Source organism: Hylobates moloch, unplaced genomic scaffold, assembly GCF_009828535.3.
Source record: "Hylobates moloch isolate HMO894 unplaced genomic scaffold, HMol_V3 SCAFFOLD_13, whole genome shotgun sequence".
Lineage (NCBI taxonomy): Eukaryota > Metazoa > Chordata > Mammalia > Primates > Hylobatidae > Hylobates > Hylobates moloch.
Genome location: NW_026652288.1, coordinates 86,527,612 through 86,549,763, shown reverse-complemented (window position 1 = coordinate 86,549,763; position 22,152 = coordinate 86,527,612). Strand labels below are relative to the sequence as shown.

Here is a 22,152-nt window from a genome sequence, read left to right as displayed (position 1 = left end):
GTGTCTAGAAATGTCATCTGGGAGCGAGGGCCTAGTATGGGGGCCTCAAATCTCTGCTTGGTGCCCTATCCTACTGTGGCTGAGCTGGTATCCCCAATGAAAGACAAAGTCCTCTTTACTTTTCTCTCTCCTCTTCTCAAGCAGAAGGAAGTAGTCATTTTTATTTCTGTGAGCTGTGTTGCCTATGGTTGGGGGACGGGTGGTGTGAGCACTCCCTTATCTTCCACAGCTGGTATCTCGCTAGGTTGCTTGCCCCCAGGCCCGCTGGCTCTAAGCCAAACAAAGCACAAGGAGTTGCCTAGAAGTTGCAGTCCTTGTGGCCTAGAGTTCTTTTCATGTTTATTGAGGACCCCAGAGTACTTTAGCCCATGGCGACAAGACTTGTTGAAACTCACTGTCCAACCTCTGACACAGGTGATTCCCCTCTGGCTAAGGTGCGTCCCCTGACACAGGTGATTCCCCTCTGGCTAAGGTGCTTCCCCTGACACAGGTGATTCCCCTCTGGCTAAGACTCATCTAAACGCTCCCTCTGAGGGTGAGGATGGGCATCAGCTGAGTTCAGCTCAGTTTCGCTTTCAGCTGTGATAAAACAGCACTGAATTCAATGCAAAGTCTTAAAACTGCTGGGTCCTCCCTCCCCCAAGCTCACAGTTTCTTTCTCCTCATCACAAGGCCTCTGTCTGGGGTGAGGAGGCACCGGGGATTCAAGACTGTCTTTCCTTCCCTCTTCAGTGCCTCTCTCAGGTATATGAAGTTATAACCAGATATTGTGATTGCTCACTTGAATTTCATTTTTATGAAGGTGTTTGTGTGTAGATAGTTGTTAAATTTTGGGTCCCTGTGAAGGGGGGGCCATTGGTGGAGGCTTGTATTTGGGCATCTTGCTCTGTCGTTCCAGGAGCACGTCGTTTTATTTTCATGTGTTTGTTTAGTTTCCAAAGTTTCTCTTGTTATTGATTTCTAGTTTTATTTTATTGTAGTCAGAGAGGATACCTGCAATTGTTTTAATTTTTAAAATGCTTTAAGACTTGTTTTGTGACCTAACTTATGGCCTATTCTTGAGAATGGCCCAAGTGCTGAGGGGAAGAATGTGTATTCAGAAGCTATTAGATAAAATATTTTGTAAATATCTAGGTCCATTTGGTCTATAGTACAGATTAAAGCTGATGTTTCTTTGTTGATTTTCTGTCTGGAAATCTGTCCAATGCTGAAAGTGGGGTGTTAAAGTCTCCAGCTATAATTGTATTGGGTTCTTTTTTTTTTTTTTAATGGAGTCTTGCACCGTCACCCAGGCTGGAGTGCAACGGTGTGATCTTGGCTTGCTGCAACCTCTGCCTCCTGGGTTCAAGCAATTCTCCTGCCTCAGCCTCCCGAGTAGCTGGGATTACAAGCACCTGCCATCAGGCCAGCCAATTTTCTGTATTTCTAGTAGAGACGGGGTTTCACCATGTTGGCCAGGCTGGTCTCAAACTCCTGACTTTGTGATCCACCCACCTCGGCCTCCCAAAGTGCTAGGATTACAGATGTGAGCCACCACGCCCGGTCTTGTATTGGGTTCTATCTCTCTCTTTAGCTCTAATATTTGCTTTATGTTGGGTACTCCAATGTTGGGTCCATATATATTTACAATTGTATTCTCTTACTGAATGGACTCCTTTGGCATTGTATAATGGCCTTTTTATCTCATTTTATAGTTTTTGTCTTAAAATCTGTTTTGTCTGTTATAAGCATAGCTATTTTTTCTCTTTTTTTGGTTTCCATTTGCATAAAATATGTTCTTCCATCCCTTTACTTTTAGTCTATGTGTGTCTTTATAGGTAAAATATGTTTCTTCTAGGTAACAGATCACTGAGTATTGTTTTCTTTATCCAACCACTCTATATGTTTTGATTAGAGATTTAATCCATTTATGTTCTGTGTTATTATTAATAAGGGCTTACTACTGCCATTTTGTTATTTGTTTTCTGGTTGTTTTGTAGTCTTTCCTTCTTGTGTTCCTTTTTGGGAAGGCAATTTTCTCTGGTTGTATGTTTCAATTTCTTTTTATTTTTTGTGTATCTGTTGCATATTGCTTTATTTGAAGTTACCATGAGGCTTGCAAATAACATCCTATAACCCATTATTTTACACTGATGACAACATAACACCGATTGCAAAACAAAATAACAAACAAAGAGGAAACTGAAAAACAACTCTACATTTTAACTTTATCCCCTGCTTTTAAAGTTTTTATTGTTTCTATTTATATCTTCTTATACTGTCTATGTCTTGAACAATTGTTTTAGTCATTACTTTTGATAGGTTTATTTTTAGTCTTTCTACTCAAGATATGAGTTGTTTATACACAATTTCAGTGTTAGGATATTCTGTGTTTGTGCACTTACTACTAGCAGTAAATTTTGTAACTTCAGATAATTTCGTATTGCTAAATCAATTCTGCTGTTGAGAGACTCTGATAGATTCTTCAATATGTCAATTGAATTTTCAGCTCCAGAATTTCTGCTTGATTCTTTTAAATTATTTCAATCTCTTTGTTAAAATTTATCTGATAGTATTCTGAATTCCTTCTCCATATTATCTTGGATTTCACTGAGCTTTCTTAAAACAGCTATTTTGAATTCTCTGTCTGAAAGATCACATATTTCTGTCACTCCAGGATTGGTCACTGGTGCTTTATTTAATTCATTTGGTGAGGTCATGTTTTCCTGGAAGGTGTTGATGCCTGTGGATTTGCACCAATGTGTAGGCATTGAGGAGTCAGATTTTTATTGTAATCTTCATAGTCTGGGCTTGTTCATACTCATTCTTCTAGGGAAGGCTTTCCAAGTATTCAAAGGGTATTGAGTGTTGTGATGTAAGTCTTTGGTCATTGCAGGCATATATGCATTAAGGAGAATCCCAATCCTAGTAATGCTATGAATCCTGCAGATCTGTACAGGTACTACCTTTTTGGTCTTGGGTAAGATCCAGGATGTTGCAGTAAGTCAGGGACCCCAAATGGAGGGACCAGCTGAAGCCATGGCAGAAGAACGTGGATTGTGAAGATTTCATAGACATTTATTAGTTCCCCAAATTAATACTTTTATAATTTCTTATGCCTGTCTTTATTACAGTCTCTAAACATAAATTGTAAAGATTTCATGGACACTTATCACTTCCCCAATCTATACCCTTGTGATTTCCTATGCCTGTCTTTACTTTAATCTCTTAATCCTGAAAGCTGAGGAGGATGTATATCGCCTCAGGACCCTGTAATAATAATTGCATTAACTGCACAAATTGTACAGCATGTGTGTTTGAGCAATATGAAATGTGGGCACCTTGAAAAAAGAACAGGATAACAGCAATTGTTCAGGGAATAAGGGAGATAACCTTAAACTCTGAGTGCCGGTGAGCTAGATGGAACAGAGCCATATTTCTCTTCTTTCAAAAGCAAATGGGAGAAATATTGCTGAATTCTTTTTCTCAGCAAGGAACATCCCTGGGAAAGGGAATACGCACCTGGAGGTATAGGCTTATAAACAGCCCCCTCAGGTGCGCCTTTCTCTTATGGTCGAGACTGCAGGGGTGAAATAGACCCCAGTCTCCCATAGTGCTCCCAGGCTTATTAGGAAGAGGAAGTTCCCGCCTAATAAATTTTGGTCAGACCAGTTGATCTCAAAACCCTGTCTCCTGATAAGATGTTATCAATGACAATGGTGCCTGAAAATTCATTAGCAATTTTAATTTCACCCCGGTCCTGTGGTCCTGTTATCTTGCCCTGCCTCCACTTGCCTTGTGATATTCTATTACCTTGTAAAGTACTTGACCTCTGTGGTCCACACCTATTTGCACACTCCCTCCCCTTTTGAAACTCCCTAATAAAAACTTGCTGGTTTTTGAGGCTTATGGGGCATCACGGAACCTCCTGACATGTGATGTCTCCCCCGGATGCCCAGCTTTAAAATTTCTCTCTTTTATACTCTGTCCCTTTATTTCTCAAGCTGGCCAATGCTTAAGGAAAATAGAAAAGAACCTACGTGAATATTGGGGCAGATTCTCCAATACCAGGAGAATTGCTTAGATTACCAAGTGGAGACTCTTGTTCTCTTCCCTTACTTTTCCCCAAACCAACAAAGTCTCTCTCTCTCCATGCTGAATTTCTTAGAACTGGGCGAGAGGTGACACAAGTAAAGTACCCCTGTGGCCACCATTTCGGGACTGTGTTAGGGCAGACTAAGAGCCAGAACAGCTCTGGGTATTGCCTTAGGCCTGTGGCGACCACTGTCAAGTTACCAGTGATGTTTCCTCAAGCCTCAAGGGTTCCACAATCAGCAGGTGGTGAATCCAGCCAGGATTGTATCTTTCCCTTCAGGGTGGCAAACTTTTCCCTATCCATGGTAGGGTCCAGAAATGCAGTCTGGGAGCCAGGCCCTGGAGTTGGGAACCTTAGGAATCTACTTGGTGCTCTATTCTACTACAGCTGAGGTGATGCCCAAGCTGCAAGACAAAGTCCTTCTCACTCTTCCCTCTCTTTTCCTCAAGCAGAAGGAGCCTCTCCCAATGGCCACCTCAACTCCAGATCTGCATCGAGGACTGCTTGGCTACTGCTGATGTTCACTCAAGGCTCAAGGGCTCTTCAGTCAGCTTATGGTAAATGCTGCCAGACCTGGGTTTTTCCCTTCAGGGCAATGGGGTCCCCTTTGCCCTAAGGTGGGTCCATAAATGCCCCGCAATGAGCCAAGGCTTGGAATCAGGGTTCTGAGAAGTCCACTTAGTGTTCTACCCCACTGTGGCTAAGAAGGTACCCAAGCTGCAAGACAAAGTCCCCTTTACTCTTCTCTCTTCTTTCCTCAAGCCAATGGAGTCTGTCTCTATGGTCATCACAGCTGGCAGTGTGCTGGGTCACACCTGAAGCCACAACAGCATTGGGGTTCACCCAAGGCCCGTAGCGAGTATTGCCTGGCAACCACTAATGTTTATTCAAGACTCAAGGGCTCTTTAGTCAACAGCAGGTGATGAATCCTGCCAGGACTGGGTTTTTCCCTTCAAGGCAGCTGGTTCCCATCTGGTACAGGGTGTGTCTAGAAATGTTGTCCAGGAGCTAGAGACTGAAATCAGGGCCTCAGGACTTTGCTTGGTGTCTTATTCTACTGTGGCTGAGCTGATATCCAAGATGCAAGGCAAAGTCCTCTTCCTCTTCCTTTCCTTTCTTCATCCTGAAGGAAGCAGTCTCTCCCACAGCTGCAAGCTGTACTGCCTCAGGTTAGGGGAGGAGTGACATAAACACTGCCTTGGCTGCCCCAGTTAGTTTCCGATTATGTTGCATGCACCCCAAGTCTACTGGCTCTGAGCCCAGCACAGCACCAGGACTTGACCAGAAATTGCAGTTCTCGTGGCCTAGACTGCCTTTCAAGTTTATTTAGATCCCCAAAAAACATTAGCCTGCAATGGTGGGGGCTAGCCAGAACCCAGTTTCTGATTTCTGGGATAGGCTGGCCTAAATTCTCCCTCTGTGGGCACCAGCTGAATTCTGCCTTGTGTTGCTTTCCACTGTGACAGAGCAGCACTGAGTTCCAATTGCAAAGTTCCACTGCATTCTCTGCATTCTCATGCATTCACTGCATTCTTCCTCCCACAAGCACACAGATCCTCTCTTCTCTCCATGTAGTCACTACTTGGGGATGGGGAATGGGTGGTGTCAGCAATTCAAGACTGACTTCTTTTCCCTCTTCAGCGCCCCTTTCCTTGATATGATGTTAAAACCAGGTATTGTGAGTGCTCATCTGATTTTTTGTTCTTAAGAAGGTGTTTCTTGTGTGAATAGTTGTTTAATTTTGTGATCTGGGGTTGGGGTGGGAGATGATCACTAATTTCTTTTCCTGCTAGTAATGCATGAGCATTCTCATTTTATTCTATTAGTTGAATACTTGATATTTTTAGAGTTTTACAATTTTGTTTATTAAACAAGTGTGAAATAGGATCTTAATACTGTAATTTACTAGTGTGATTGAGTATTTCTCATGTTGATAGGTGATTTGAGCTTTTCTTTTTTTTATTATACTTTAAGTTCTAGGGTACATGTGCACAACATGCAGGTTTGTTACATATGTATACATGTGCCATGTTGGTGTGCTGCACCCATTAAGTTGTCATTTACATCAGGTATATCTCCTAACGCTATCACTCCCCCCTCCCCCCACCCCACGACAGGCCCTGGTGTTTGATGTTCCCCACCCTGTGTCCAAGTGTTCTCATTATTCAATTCCCACCTATGAGTGAGAACAAGTGGTGCTTGGTTTTCTGTCCTTGCGACAGTTTGCTGAGAATTATGGTTTCCAGCTTCTTCCATGTCCCTACAAAGGACATGAACTCATCCTTTTTTATGGCTGCATAGTATTCCATGGTGTATATGTGCCACATTTTCTTAATCCAGTCTATCATTGATGGACATTTTGGTTGGTTCCAAGTCTTTGCTATTGTGAATAGTACTGCAATAAACATACATGTGCATGTGTCTTTATAGCAGCATGATTTATAATCCTTTGGGTATATGCCCAGTAATGGGATGGCTGGGTCAAATGGTATTTCTAGTTCTAGATCCTTGAGTAATTGCCACACTGTCTTCCACAATGGTTGAACTAGTTTACAGTCCCACCAACAGTGTAAAAGTGTTCCTATTTCTCCACATCCTCTCTAGCACCTGTTGTTTCCTGACTTTTTAATGATGGCCATTCTAACTGGTGTGAGATGGTATCTCATTGTGGTTTTGATTTGCATTTCTCTGACGGCCAGTGATGATGAGCATTTTCTCATGTGTCTGTTGGCTGCACAAATATCTTCTTTTGAGAAGTGTCTGTTCATATCCTTCACCCACTTTTTGATGGGGTTGTTTGCTTTTTTTCTTATAAATTTGTTTAAGTTCTTTGTAGATTCTGGATTCTAGCCCTTTGTCAGATGGGTAGATTGTAAAAATTTTCTCCCATTCTGTAGGTTGCCTTTGACTCTGATGGTAGTTTCTTTTGCTGTGCAGAAGCTCTTTAGTTTAATTAGATCCCATTTGTCAATTTTGGCTTTTGTTGCCATTGCTTTTGGTGTTTTAGACATGAAGTCCTTGTCCATGCCTATGTCCTGAATGGTATTGCCTAGGTTTTCTTCTAGGATTTTTATGGTTTTAGGTCTAACATTTAAGTCTTTAATTCATGTTGAATTAATTTTTGTATAAGGTGTAAGGAAGGGATCCAGTTTCAGCTTTCTACATATGGCTAGCCAGTTTTCCCAGCACCATTTATTAAATAGGGAATCCTTCCCCCATTTCTTGTTTTTGTCAGGTTTGTCAAAGATCAGATGGTTGTAGATGTGTGATATTATTTCCGAGTTCTCTGTTCTGTTCCATTGGTCTATATCTCTGTTTTGGTACCAGTACCATGCTGTTTTGGTTACTGTAGCCTTGTAGTATAGTTTGAAGTCAGGTAGTGTGATGCCTCCTGCTTTGTTCTTTTGGCTTAGGATTGACTTGGCGATGCGGACTCTTTTTTGGTTCCATATGAACTTTAAAGTAGTTTTTTCCAATTCTGTGAAGGAAGTCATTGGTAGCTTGTTGGGGATGGCATTGAATCTGTAAATTACCTTGGGCAGTGTGGCCATTTTCATGATATTGATTCTTTCTATCCATGAGCATGGAATGTTCTTCCATTTGTATCCACTTTTATTTCATTGAGCAGTGGTTTGTAGTTCTCCTTGAAGACGTCCTTCACATCATTTGTAAGTTGAATTCCTAGGTATTTTATTCTCTTTGAAGCAATTGTGAATGGGAGTTCACTCATGATTTGGCTCTCTGTTTGTCTGTTATTGGTGTATAGGAACGTTTGTGACTTTTGCACACTGATTTTGTATCCTGAGACTTTGCTGAAGTTGCTTATCAGCTTAAGGAGATTTTGGGCTGAGATGATGGGATTTTCTAAATATGCAATCATGTCATCTGCAAACAGGGACAATTTGACTTCCTCTTTTCCTAATTGAATACCCTTTATTTCTTTCTCCTGCCTGATTGCCCTGGCCAGAACTTCCAGCACTATGTTGAATAGGAGTGGTGAGAGAGGGCATCCCTGTCTTGTGCCAGTTGTCAAAGGGAATGCTTCCAGTTTTTGCCCATTCAATATGATATTGGCTGTGGGTTTGTCATAAATAGCTCTTATTGTTTTGAGATACGTCCCATCATACCTAGTTTATTGAGAGTTTTTAGCACGAAGCACTGTTGAATTTTGTCAAAGACCTTTTCTGCATCTATTGAGATAATCGTGTGTTTTTTGTCTTTGGTTCTGTTTATATGCTGGATTAAGTTTATTGATTTGTGTATGTTGAACCAGCCTTGCATCCCAGGGATGAAGCCAACTTGATCATGGTGGATAAGCTTTTTGATGTGCTGCTGGATTCGGTTTGCCAGTATTTTACCGAGGATCTTCGTATCGATGTTCATCAGGGATATTGGTCTAAAATTCTCTTTTTTGGTCATGTCTCTGCCCGGCTTGGTATCAGGATGATGTTGGCCTCATAAAATGAGTTAAGGAGGATTCCCTCTTTTTCTGCTGATTGGAATAGTTTCAGAAGGAATGGTACCAGCTCCTCTTTGTACCTCTGGTAGAATTCAGCTGTGAATCCATCTAGTCCTGGACGTTTTTTGGTTGGTAGGCTATTAATTATTGCCTCAATTTCAGAGCCTGTTATTGGTCTATTTGGGGATTCAAATTCTTCCTGGTTTGGTCTTGGGAGGGTGTATGTGTCGAGGAATTTATCCATTTCTTCTAGATTTTCTAGTTTATTTGTGTAGAGGTGTTTATAGTATTATCTGATGGTAGTTTGTATTTCTGTGGGATTGGTGATGATATCCCCTTTATCATTTTTTATTGCATCTATTTGATTCTTCTCTCTTTTCTTCTTTATTAGTCTCACTAGCGGTCTGTCAATTTTGTTGATCTTTTCAAAAAACCACCTCCTGGATTCATTGATTTTTTGAAGGGTTTTTTGTGTCTCTATTTCCTTCAGTTCTGCTCTGATCTTAGTTATTTCTTGCCTTCTGCTAGCTTTTGAATGTGTTGCTCTTGCTTCTCTAGTTCTTTTAATTGTGATGTTAGGGTGTCAATTTTAGATCTTTCCTGCTTTCTCTTGTGGGCATTTAGTGCTATAAATTTCCCTCTACACACTGCTTTGAATGTGTCCCAGAGATTCTGGTATGTTGTGTCTTTGTTCTCATTGGTTTTAAAGACATCTTTATTTCTGCCTTCATTTTATTATGTACCCAGTAGTTATTCAGGAGCAGGTTGTCCAGTTTCCATGTAGTTGAGTGGTTTTGAGTGAGTTTTTTAATCCTGAGTTCTAGTTTGATTGCACTGTGTTCTGAGAGACAGTTTGTTATAATTTCTATTCTTTTACATTTGCTGAGGAGTGCTTTACTTCCAACTATGTGGTCAATTTTGGAATAAGTGTGATGTGTTGCTGTGAAGAATGTATACTCTGTTGATTTGGGGTAGAGAGTTCTGTAGATGTCTATTGGGTCTGCTTGGTTCAGAGCTGAGTTCAATTCCTGGGTATCCTTGTTAACTTCCTGTCTCGTTGATATGTCTAATGTTGACAGTGGGGTGTTAAAAGTCTCCCATTATTATTGTGTGGGAGCCTAAGTCTCTTTGTAGGTCTCTGAGGGCTTGCTTTATGAATCTGGGTGCTCCTTTATTGGGTGCATGTATAGGATAGTTAGTTCTTCTTGTTGAATTGATCCCTTTACCATTATGTAATGGCCTTCTTTGTCTCTTTTGATCTTTGTTGGTTTAAAGTCTGTTTTATCAGAGAGTAGGATTGCAACCCCTGCCTTTTTTTGTTTTCCATTTGCTTGGTAGATCTTCCTCCATCCCTTCATTTTGAGCCTATGCGTGTCTCTGCACATGAGATGCATCTCCTGAATACAGCATACTGATGGGTCTTGACTCTTTACCCAATTTGCCAGTCTATGTCTTTTAATTGGAGCATTTAGCCCATTTACTTTTAAGGTTAATATTGTTGTGTGTGAATTTGATCCTGTCATTATGATATTAGCTGGTTATTTTGCTCATTAGTTGATGCAGTTTCTTCCTAGCATTGATGGTCTTTACAGTTTGGCATGTTTTTGCAGTGGCTGGTACCAGTTTTTCCTTTCCATGTTTAGTGCTTCTTTCAGGAGCTCTTATAAGGCAGGCCTGGTGGTGACAAAATCTCTCAGCATTTGCTTGTCTGTAAAGGATTTTATTTCTCCTTCACTTATGAAGCTTAGTTTGGCTGGATATGAAATTCTGGGTTGAAAATTCTTTTCTTTAAGAATGTTGAATATTGGCCCCCACTCTCTTCTGGCTTGTAGAATTTCTGCTGAGAGATCAGCTGTAGGTCTGATAGGCTTCCCTTTTTAGGTAACCTGACCTTTCTCTCTGCCTGCCCTTGACATTTTTTCCTTCATTTCAACTTTGGTGAATCTGAAAATTATGTGTCTGGGGTTGCTCTTCTCGAGGAATATCTTTGTGGCATTCTCTGTATTTTCTGAATTTGAATGTTGGCCTGCCTTGCTAAGTTGGGGAAATTCTCCTGGATAATATCCTGAAGAGTGTTTTCCAGCTTGGTTCCATTCTCTCTGTCACTTTCAGGTACACCAATCAGATGTAGATTTGGTCTTTTCACATGGTCCCATATTTCTTGGAGGCTTTGTTCATTTCTCTTTACTCTTTTTTCTCTAAACTTCTCTTCTTTCTTCGTTTCATTCATTTGATCTTTAATCACTGATACCCTTTCTTCCACTCGATCGAATGGGCTACTGAAGCTTGTGTATGCATCACGTAGTTCTCGTGTCATGGTTTTCAGCTCCATCACGTCATTTAAGGTCTTCTCCATGCTGTTTATTCTAGTTAGCCATTTGTCTCATCGTTTTTCAAGGTTTTTATCTTCTTTGCGATGGGTTCGAACATTCTGCTTTAGGTTGCAGAAGTTTGTTATTACTGATCGTCTGAAGCCTTCTTCTCTCAACTCGTTAAAGTCATTCTCCATCCAGCTTTGTTCTGTTGCTGGCAAGGAGCTGCGTTCCTTTGGAGGAGAAGAGGAGCTCTGATTTTTAGAATTTTTAGCTTTTCTTCTCTGGTTTCTCCTCATGTTTGTGGCTTTATTTACCTTTGGTCTTTGATGATGGTGATGTACAGATGGGGTTTTGGTGTGGATGTCCTTTCTGTTTGTTAGTTTTCCTCCTAACAGTCAGGACCCTCAGCTGCAGATCTGTTGGAGTTTGCTGGAGGTCCACTCCAGACCCTGTTTGCCTGGGTATCACCAATGGAGGCTGCAGAACAGCAAATATTGCAGAATGGCAAATGTTGCGGCCTGATCCTTCCTCTGAAAGCTTCGTCTCAGAGGGGCACCCGGCTGTATGAGGTGTCAGTTGGCCCCTAGTGGGAGGTGTCTCCCAGTTATGCTACTCAGGGGTCAGGGACCCATGTGAGGAGGCAGTCTGTCTGTTCTCAGATCTCAAACTCCGTGCTGGGAGAACCACAACTCTCTTCAAAGCTGTCAGACAGGGGCGTTGAAGTCTGCAGAAGTTTCTGCTGCCTTTTATTCAGCTATGCCCTACCCCCAGAGGTGGAGCCTACAAAGGCAGGGAGGCCTCCCTGCGCTAAAGTAGGCTCCACCCAGTTCGAACTTCCCAGCCTTTGTGTTTACCTACTCAAGCCTCAGCAATGGCGGATGCCCCTCCCCCAGCCTGGCTGCCGCCTTGCAGTTCTATCTCAGTCTGCTGTGCTAGAAGTGAGCAAGGCTGAGTGGGCATAGGACCCTCTGAGCCAGGAGCACGATATAATCTCCTGGTGTGCCATTTGCTAAGACTGTTGGAAAAGCACAGTATTAGGGTGGGAGTGTCCCGATCATCCAGGTACCTTCTGTCATGGCTTCCCTTGCCTAGGAAAGGGAATTCCAGACCCTTGCATTTCCTGGGTGAGGCGATGCCCCGCCCTGCTTTGGGTCACACTCCGTGGGTTGTACCCACTGTCCAACAAACCCCAGAGATGAATCTGGTACCCCAGTTGGAAATACAGAAGTCGCCCGTCTTCTGTGTCACTCATGCTGGGAGCTGCAGAATGGAGCTGTTCCTATTTGGCCATTTTGGAATCTCCCTTTGAGCTTTTCTTTGTATTCCTTGCTCATTAAAAAAATATTTTTCTTAATGACTCATAAAAACTCTTTTTGAATATCTTTCTAATACCTTCATACACACAAAATAATTATGATTATATGTTTTTTAAGTTACAATGGCCTCCCCTAAATCCTGTAGTTTTAATAATATTATCAAGCACTATTATTTTTCAGATAAGAATTCTGAGGCCTCCATGATATTTCCCCTCATGTTTGTCTTTATATTCACCATTTTTTCCCTCCAGGATGTATGTAGGAGGTGATTTTCTCTCAGCAGTTTACATATGTTTTACTTTGATATCTTTGGTTACTTATTTTGTTTCTTTTGATCTCATGTCTTTTGTCCTCTGCAAGTTTTATGTTCTTTATTTTTATTTTTATCTGTCATATGCCTGTATACATTGGAATAGCCTCTTTGGTTGTTCTCTGTGACACCAATTTTATATTCTGCCATGTAAATTTCTTCTTTATTTTAAAATCACATTTAATTTTGATTTTGTATTTTTATATATTTATAGACTCCTTCATTATCTATTGCTGTTACATTTTTCTCTCAAATGAATTAACTGTAATGTCTTTCCTCTACTGTTCATACTATGCATGTATTTTGATATTCCATTCAAAATGTCAATAGTCTTTTCAATTTTGCTTTGGTTTTTCTAATGTGTCATTTTCAGAGGTATGCATTTCTTTTGTGTGTTCAGGGTAGTGTTCCGTTAATCTCTAGTATTTTGTTTCTTCAGATCTTATGGATTTGTGTATCCTTATGTGTGAATGAAAAGAAACTCCCAGACCCAGTATTTGCCAACAGAGAACATGTATCTGTCTTGTCCCCACCGTAGGTCCAACTGGGTCTTGTTAAATACCGTTCTGAAATCTCTGACTGGCAAGTAGACGGCTGTGCTAAATTCTAGTTCCATGTATATTATTAGTAGGGCTTTAACTCATGCAGTTATTCCGGTTGAGAGAGGCTCTCCTACTCTCAGTACCTCACTTAGGACAATTTGAAGCAAGGTAGTATATGAAAAGCTGTAAGTCCTGCTAGTCACCGCTAACATGGCTCTTCCTATCTCTCCTCCTATTTCTTAACATTATGTGCTGGTGTTTATTCCCCAGTACACAATATAGCATCATATATCTATATGATAGTACATGTTGATTTCTGAATTGTGCTGTCTGTATGAAGGTAGAAAGAGAAATACTAACTAAGGATGGGGAAGCAAGTGTATTGGCCACCTCAAAAGCGTTATTCATGGGATTGCTTGCAACTGATTTGTACTCTGGGACCTTGAGTTACTGGGCAGGCAGATAGTGTCTTCCTGTTTTTGTCAAGAGTGTTTGATATACTCTGGGTCAGTATCAAATCTTGGATTTTCCCATTGGTTTTGGTTCTGAATTTTACTCTTTAAATCATGCAGCTTGTGCAAGTATTTTTCAGATGAGCAGTAGTTTGACTGACATTCTTAGGTTTTCCATGTAGGTATTTTTTTTCTTTTAATTTCATGTATATTTTTAGTGGGACATTAAGAGAAATTGGGCTAGAGTCTACAATCCAGATGTTGTTTAAAATTAAAGTCAAAATATTCTGTAAGCTTTAATAATTGTACTGTACTGATTTAGGACAGACTAGTTTGGGATTTATAACAGCCTGGGACAAAGGTGGGATTTAGTGAAAGGCAAAGTCATGTAACAAGGAAAGCTGAAAAGATGCTGGAAGGAACCAAGGCACAGATGTTTTTCTTAGTCATCCTGGGCCAAGTGTTTCATCAATTTCTTAGTAGTAATTGGAAGTTAATGTCAGATCTACCTGTAAATATGCCAGTCAGGTCTATTTATGGTTAATATGGGTTTTAAAAGTGTGAGATCATGTCTAGGTTCAGTCAGAGATTGAGAGCCACATTCCAGTTAGGAACGGCCACTATGGTGTAGAATGTGCTGTGTATTTACAACAATAGTAGTTCTTTATTGCTAGTTTAAATACTGCATGTAAATTGTCATTGTGTCACTTCAGGTCCTTTGAGAAGCAAATGTTAACGTGAAATTATATACGAATGAGGTTTTTTGGGGACATGTCAGCAGTGGGTATTTGGGAGGGAACAAGATTTGCTTGGTAGAGCCTTTAGACAATACTTCAGGGTTTGGACTTGTGAAACATGCGAGGAAAGGACAGATTGGGTAGGAGGAGTCTCAGACTCCAGTGTATTTCTGAGAAAGTTTTGAGCGGGCTGACAGGAAGTCCTTGAGCAAAGACTTCCCACTAGAAGAGTCCTGCTTTAGACAGTAATGGGCCAGCTCTAGTGGCCCCCATCAGGCTTTCATTGGCTGGGAGCACCTGGGGGAAGTACGGCCTTGGCATGAACACTGCAGTGGATCCTAAGAATGGCAGCTGGAGGCGTCGGTCATATATAAATATTTGCCATTTATAAAGTGTGTCCTATAGTTTATATTTTAATATTTAATCTATACAACTAACTTGTAAGTTAAATTGTATTGTCTGTATTTTATAAATGAAGAAACTTCAATTTGGAGAGAACAAGTAATATAAGATCAAACGATCATTAAGTGACAATGCCAGAATTTAAATATAGGTCTATAGTTACATATTAGAATTCTTTTGGTTGAAGGCAATAAAAAATATATTTCTAAGAGAAGGCATTTATTTTTAGGATATAGTCACAGTTGTCACACAGGACCCAAGGGCTGACAGTGCCCAGGATACCCTAGAAGCAGGGATTGGCATGCCATTAAGGTTGTTTCTCTTTTTCTCACTTCTGCTTCGCTCAGTGGATCTGATTAAGTCTTTTCTCTTTCTATATAACTGATTTTATATGCATACGGCAAAAGAGTGACTGCCCACAACTGTTGAGTTCAAGAGAGCTTCAAAGACTCAAGCTGGAATAACTTTCTCAGAAAAGTGATTTCTACAGCAGCTAGGATAAAGTATCCACTTCTAGACTAGGTAAATTATCTGGAAGGCTGAAATCTAGTGAAGAGATTCTGAGGGGTGATGCAAAGGAGAGTTTGCCACTGCGGTTATCATATGAATGGCTGGGAAAGAGGAAAGAAGTTACCAGAAAAGGAGGCATTGGATATAACACTCAATAGGTGTATACAATAAGATAAAGTTTTCAATGGGGTAAACCTTAAATATAATTGTAGCGAAGTTATATATATGTATATACACACACACAAAACGTATATATATACATATATACACACGCAGAGATATTATACACAGAGAATATATATTTATTCCACCTTTTGTTCCTTTTGATTGCTTGTATCCTTAAAATTACCAGTAAATCATGACGCTGGTGAGATCTCTGATTTACGTGAGTCTGATTGAAATCTGATTCCTTTGGTTAGCTCAATCCCATAGCAAACAACTGAAATCCTTATAAGGCATTTTTCTTCATAATTGTCTTCCCTTCTTCATTGCTGGAGGATGTAATCGTTGGCTGAATTGTGTCTCCCCCAAAATTCACCAGTTGAAGTCCTAACCCTTAGTACCTGAGAATGAGATCATATTTGGAGGTAGGGTATTTAAAGAGGTAGTTAAAATAAAGTCACTAAGGTGGATCCTAATCCAATATGACTGGTACCCTTATAAGAAGAGCATACTAGGACACAGACACACAGAGAAGACCATGTGAGGACATAGTGAGAAGATAGCCATCTATAAGCCAAGAAGGGAGGCCTTACTGCCAACTCTTTGATCTTGGACTTCTAGCCTCCAGAATTTTGAGAAAATAAATTTCTGTTGTTTAAGCCACCCAGTCTGTGGTATTTTCTATGGTAGCCCTAGTAAACTAATCAGATGGGAAGAGGGATCGTGTCTCCTTTTCCTTTTTGTTCACTTATGGAATCCATGCAGGACCCAGCCTTACTGTTTTGTGTGCCTTCCTTCCAGGGTTTCCTTTGGGACCCTAAATTTTTTATCCTATTGGTATGTTGAACATTTTTGTAACTTGAACATTCCCTTGGATCATTTCCTCCACTCAAATGGATTATCAAGGGATAATTCATTTGGAATGACTGGAGAAAGTCTTATGAATAATTTTTCTCTATATTGTAGCATTTCGTTTATGCTGCTGGAAGCTATAGGTCAAACCTTGTACCGATGATAAATGGAGTAATTACTTTGATGACATTTTGGGAATATAAAAAATGAAAAAGGGGTACATAATATGTACCTAGAAACCTAAGAGTATTTATTTTGCTTTGTGACTATTACTGGGGATTCTGAAGAGTTTTACTTGATTATTTAACTTGCCTTTTCTATTTTTTTTTGATTTTCTGGAAGCATTGCAAATTGCCAGCTTTCTAGTATTCTCAATAGATTCTACTCTGTTTATTATACAGGTACATGGAGATTCTACTGTCATTTTAAATGGAGAAGTTCCCTAGGGCAAATTTTAGGATTTTGAACCGTCTCACTTAATGCCTTAGTTTGGAAAATGTCTGTGACTTTTTCTGCAAATAGAACAGAGGGGAACCACTCTACTGTTATGTTTAAAGGACATGGGGGAATCTAAATATTAAATTTTAATCTAATTCTTCCCCTGCTTGCTAATTTGCACAGTGTTTGAGCTATCTGAAGGCATTCTTAGAAATGGGTATTTGACATGGTATTCTAATTTTTCAAGCAGCTTTGCAATGAAAGTGTACCAGGCAGCGTCTTTCCTTTAGTGGCCCTCACCTCCATTGTCTGGGTTCAGATGAGTGCACAGCCAAGAAAAGGAACTGCAGAGCTCATGTTAAACCTATTCATAAATAATATACCTATCCACTCCCTACCCCCTGCTTATATTTTTACAGAAATACCATACAGTCAATTGTGTTTAAAGTCTTTCTAAAGCTGTGGGGAGACATTCTATCCTATTGACTCTGAGAAGTCCGGAGCAAACAGAGAAAAGAGGAAAAAGGAAGTGGCTGAGAAAGTGTTTGTAGATGTACTTTTTTTTGTAATTAATATTACTTAAAAAGATTAGAGTATGTTTGAACTGACGAGGACTCAAGTCATTAAGTACCAAGCTTTGAACAGAAGATGGCAGAGATAGATGAAAGGGGGCATGTTTTTGGCTTCCTTGAAGGCAGTATTCAAAGGATCCTGTAGGCAGTGAGTTACAGGAGTTTAAGAAATATTTCCTAAGGGAAACTATGAAGGTCTTTATTTCCTATAAAAATCTACAATGTATACACTTCTGAGACTGTAAGATGTTTGTCTTCCTGCTAGAGGCTCTGACCAATTATGTGAGCTGTCAATTCTCTTCCTAGGTCACCTCAGTAGATGTTTACCTGTCACCTATGAGCTGCCAAGCCTCAGACCTGTGTCAACATGGTCTAGATAAGAGACTGCATCAAGATGAATAAGAATTTTTCCTTCCCTTAAAAAGTTGATGTTCCCATAAAGGGGGACACATGGAGGCTCAAAGCTTTATAAACTCTAACCAGTTAGAGATGATGAGTGATTTCCAGTCAGAAGGGAAGAAATAAAGACTAAAGGGAGAACAAAAGAAAGTTTTAATAAAGAGTGAAAAATAAATACTACTAGCAAGTGGAAGATTCTGACACAGGAGAAAGCAAGGAATATTACTTTAGCTTGAGTTATACTATGTGTATGGGACCCTTCCCAGAAAAGGGGAATTTGGATCTTATGAAGAAATGGCAGCAGCTCATACTCCACAGACCGAGCGGCACAATTCCTAAGTCCTCGTTTATATAGGTGAACCTGTTACAAGGTCAAGGAAGGAGATGCTTAATGTTGTTTGGTATCTTCTTTTTCAGACTACAGAGTTAGCTGTGTGGAGTTAGTTGTAGGTAGATTTAATGTAGTAAATTGGACGGTGTTCTGTTTTCCTAGAGCAGTTATGTGAGAACTAACAGAATTGTCACAAGTCTATCAAATCGCACCAATCATTATCTCATTTTGTTGATTCATGAGAGGTTGACTATGTTTATCAGAGAAGATTCGTGGTAACAATGGTATAGAAGTCTTATAGGAAACGGAATAACTTGGGTAAACTTATTGCCTTAGGATGAAAGCTTAGATACGTATTAAAATTACATTTGCTTACTTGAATCTACCCATTAGAGGGTAGAGAAATTGTCTCTTTTTACTATTCTAATCCTTACCAGACCACATTGTACAAAGTGTTTTCTCAGCAGATGTCTGTTGAAAAAAATACATGAACGGGGAAAATGTTGATGTTCAGTGGATGTTGCATTTGAAATAGAATTTAGATTTTTGAGCTATAACTTAAGACCCCAGAATGATAGGATTTTGGCTAGGGTAGGAACACAGTTCAAAATTGAGTGAAATTTAAACTGAATATACAGGGGAAGAAGATAAGTAATAAAATCCACTGCTGTACAGCATGATTTTGCAGAATGCAAATAGTAGGAGGGAATGTAGGAGATGTTTATGATTTACATGGAAAATCAGTAATGGTACCAAAAGCCAAAATTATAGCCTCCAACACATATACCACTGTAGAACATTAGAAATTAACAAGATATTGAGTGATTTTAATTTATGGCAACAGGTTTATATACATTCATAAGTATCACTGAGATTGAGATGTGATTCAAAATTAAAAGATGGTGATGCTATCTCTTTAAAGAGGGCAGACATTTTTGAAAATAAATTAGAGAAATAGTTATATTTGTATATCAAGGGGCCATAAACTAGTGTAGAAACTCATGATGCGAGATTATAGCTGAGGAAAATAGAAATAGAAATCTGAAATTGTTGGGAGAGTGTTCTCCAAGCTTTCTGGCCAGAAGGAAGAAAGAGATGATATATTTTGACAGAGATCTGAAAGATGACCCTGTGCCAGGCCAAAGTCATGATTGAGGGATTTCAATTAAGACATCTCCTAGAATCTCAACCTGCAAAAAATTTGAGTGTGTGTAAGCTCATGACATTCTTTGACAAGTTGTAAACAATCTCCTGAAAGGCCATTAGGGAAACAGTTCCTTTTGGTCTGACTCTGAAATATAGGATACATTTATTGGCAAAGTGAGAGGAACAGAAGCTTTGGGGAAAGTCATATAATATTTTAGAGTTCATCATAATCATTGAGGGGAAGCCTGGTATGGTTGACCATGTGCTACAGACTTCAAGAGGGTCAATGTAGAAAATATCAAGGAAAACATAGGCATGATTTCATGGCATTCTACATTAAAGGGAAGATGTCAACAGGTTTGGGAAGTTGTTAGAAATGCCGTTTTGATTCTGCATACTGTAAACCATTTATCTCATAAAAATTAGGGGGAAATTTTGCTGGCACAGTGGTGCACACCCAGCTACTCAGGAGGCTGATATGGGAGTATCCATCCCCTGAGGCCAGCTTAAGCAACATAGCAAGACCCTGTCTCTTAAAAAATAAAAATTAATGGGAATTGTGAACTCAGAGTTTTGAGAGAGATGTGATTTAAAAAGTACAACTTAATGATAAAAAATCTTAGAGTGGTCCACATGTGTAAGAATAATGTCCGTAAAGTTGAAGGGTACTCAAGTTTGTGAAAAGTGCCACTGACAATAAAACAGAATTTCTTCGTTATATTCAGAACAAGAAACAGATCGAGGAAAAGGCAGAGTAACAACAGTTGGGAAGAAGATACAGTTTTGTAAGTTACCCTGTAAATTTCCTTGTATCATTTTTGTTAAAATTGATCTTCATATTAAAAAAAGTGGGGCAAATATTGAAATGAAGAATACAAACTCAAAACAAAAAAGGAGATGAGGGAGCATTAGCAGTTCAGAGTTCAAATCTTATGAATGACATCTTAGGTTACTCAGAAATTTCAAATGAATTAATTGAATGGTTATTTGTTATTGCAGAGAAATTGTGGAGACTGGGCAAGATGTGGGGGACAAAAGTCAAGCAACTATCAAAAAATTTTGTAAGAGAAGGCTGATGTCTGCAAACAAAATGCCCAGTTCTGTCAATACTTAGCCATAATTATTGTTCATCAATGGGAAACTCTCCTCCACTTTTTGTTAGTAAATTTAACACAATCTCAGTTATGTAATTTTACCCTACTTATGTTAGTATTCATATAAAAAATAAAAGGAATATTTTCATACATACCACAATACCAGCAAAAGTGACTTATTAACAGATTTGTGATTTACCAAAAGTGGAAAATGATGACTGAAACATGGAAAGGACTTACATACATTCATACTATATTACCTCATTTCTATCTTAGGTAGGATTTCTGGACTTATTAAGGAAATGCAGGCAAAATGATATGGGTATCTAAACTTAATCAAGGAATTGATAAAGTCTCTCTAATTTGTGAAAAGATGGAGACATACAGGTTTGACTCCAATATTTGATTGAAAACATGGATTCCTGTTCAATTGAAAGGAAGTTTTCTTAGCCTTGTAATTTTTTGATATTTTTGCCAATGACTTGAAAGAAAATATAGAAAGTCTGCCCATTCAAGTTGTGAATAATAAAATAATTAACAAAAAAATCTTTACTAGCTGGAGAATGAATTGAATTCATTATGCTGAAATTTAATAGGGATGGATATATGGTCCCTTTTTTTGTTTCCAGAAATTTTGCTCTAAGAGACAGAAAGTTTGAATTGACAGTAAGCATACAATTGACCAATGATGTGATGAGGCTTTCAAAGAAAAAAAAATGTGACTTGAAGTTGTACGAATACACATAGGTGTCTAGAAAGAGAGTGTTTATAGTTCTGTTCCTTCCCTGTCCCAGTGGCCCACTTTAAAAGGCTAAAGCCAAATTAAGTGGCCAAGAGATATAAAAAAGAATAGCCAATATGGGTAAGCCATGCCATGTAAACAATCTGTTAAAAGAACTGGGAATAAATAGTCTGAAAATGAGAATGTGATAACCACCTTCTGACATTTGAAGGCCTGCCATGTGAATGTAAAATTAGACTTTCTATATAAACTTGAGTGCTAGCATCGTAACCAGTAATAGAACTTTCAGAGAGACAGATTTTGGCTCAGATACAGAAGAATTTTCTAATGGTCAGAACCATCTAAAATGGAATGTGTGAATTTTTTTTAAGTCACTGGAGGTGTTCCAAAATAGAGGCATCATTTCTTGGGATATTACAGCAGTTATCCAAGCTTTGAATGATTAGTTAACACTTGCCTTTCATGCCTGAATTTTTAGCATTCTGTGAAGCTGTTTTCAGTTTGCTTGACTTCAAAGTGGCCAGTTTTCCAGTAATCCAATCCACAGATAATTATGTTTTAACTCCGAAGGGCGTACTAGACATCTTGCCTTATAACTTAATAGAGATCTTGTCTACCTTCTTTTCATCCTAACCTTTTGCCTGATTCATATTTAGGTGGCCTCTGACTGCCATCCTGTCTTCCTAGAATATTACTTATTCTTTCAAACTCAAAGCTCCTTTTTTGGCACAAGTATCCAGATTACCTGTAGCTTTCTAAGTTCTGGTTGTGGCCTGATAGATAGGTTCTTTGACATTTAATTGGCAGGAGTTTGGTAACAGACCCTCAATAAACCCCAAAGAGTATTCCATTTCTTCCTTTTCTCAGTTACTCCATCTGACTAGCTATAGAACTTTCACTGAAAACCCATAGTCTTTATATATGTATAATCTTACAGTATAGTCATAATTTAACTTTAGACATCATAATCTTCACAGTTACATTAAAGTTCCCTCACAAATACATTTATTTTGAAATCCATTTGGCTTGTGGAATGGTTTGAGGTAATGGTGGCAAACATAAGTAGAGATGAGTAGGCATGTGAGAAGACAAAGCTAAAGACAAAGGTTTGGGAGAAATTGTGTAATGAATGGGTTGGTTAAAGAATATGTACAGAGAGAATTATGGGAATTTCAGTTCTAGGGGTGAGTGTCCTTTCCTGATATTACTCTAAATATGTTCTGCTACTACACAAGAAACTTAAATTTATTCAACACTCACACCAAACATTAATATTAAGGGGAGAATAAAGGAAAATG

General features: G+C 39.2%; 1 long non-coding RNA gene across 1 annotated transcript; it reads left to right on the top strand.

Moving 5' to 3' along the window:
• Positions 1-5,617: 5,617 nt before the first annotated feature.
• LOC131380945 (uncharacterized) lies at positions 5,618-20,133 on the top strand. The gene is made up of 3 exons (XR_009209257.1): positions 5,618-5,748; positions 19,744-19,803; positions 20,018-20,133. It is a non-coding gene; the product is annotated as an uncharacterized LOC131380945 (long non-coding RNA).
• The last annotated feature ends 2,019 nt before the right edge of the window (positions 20,134-22,152 follow it).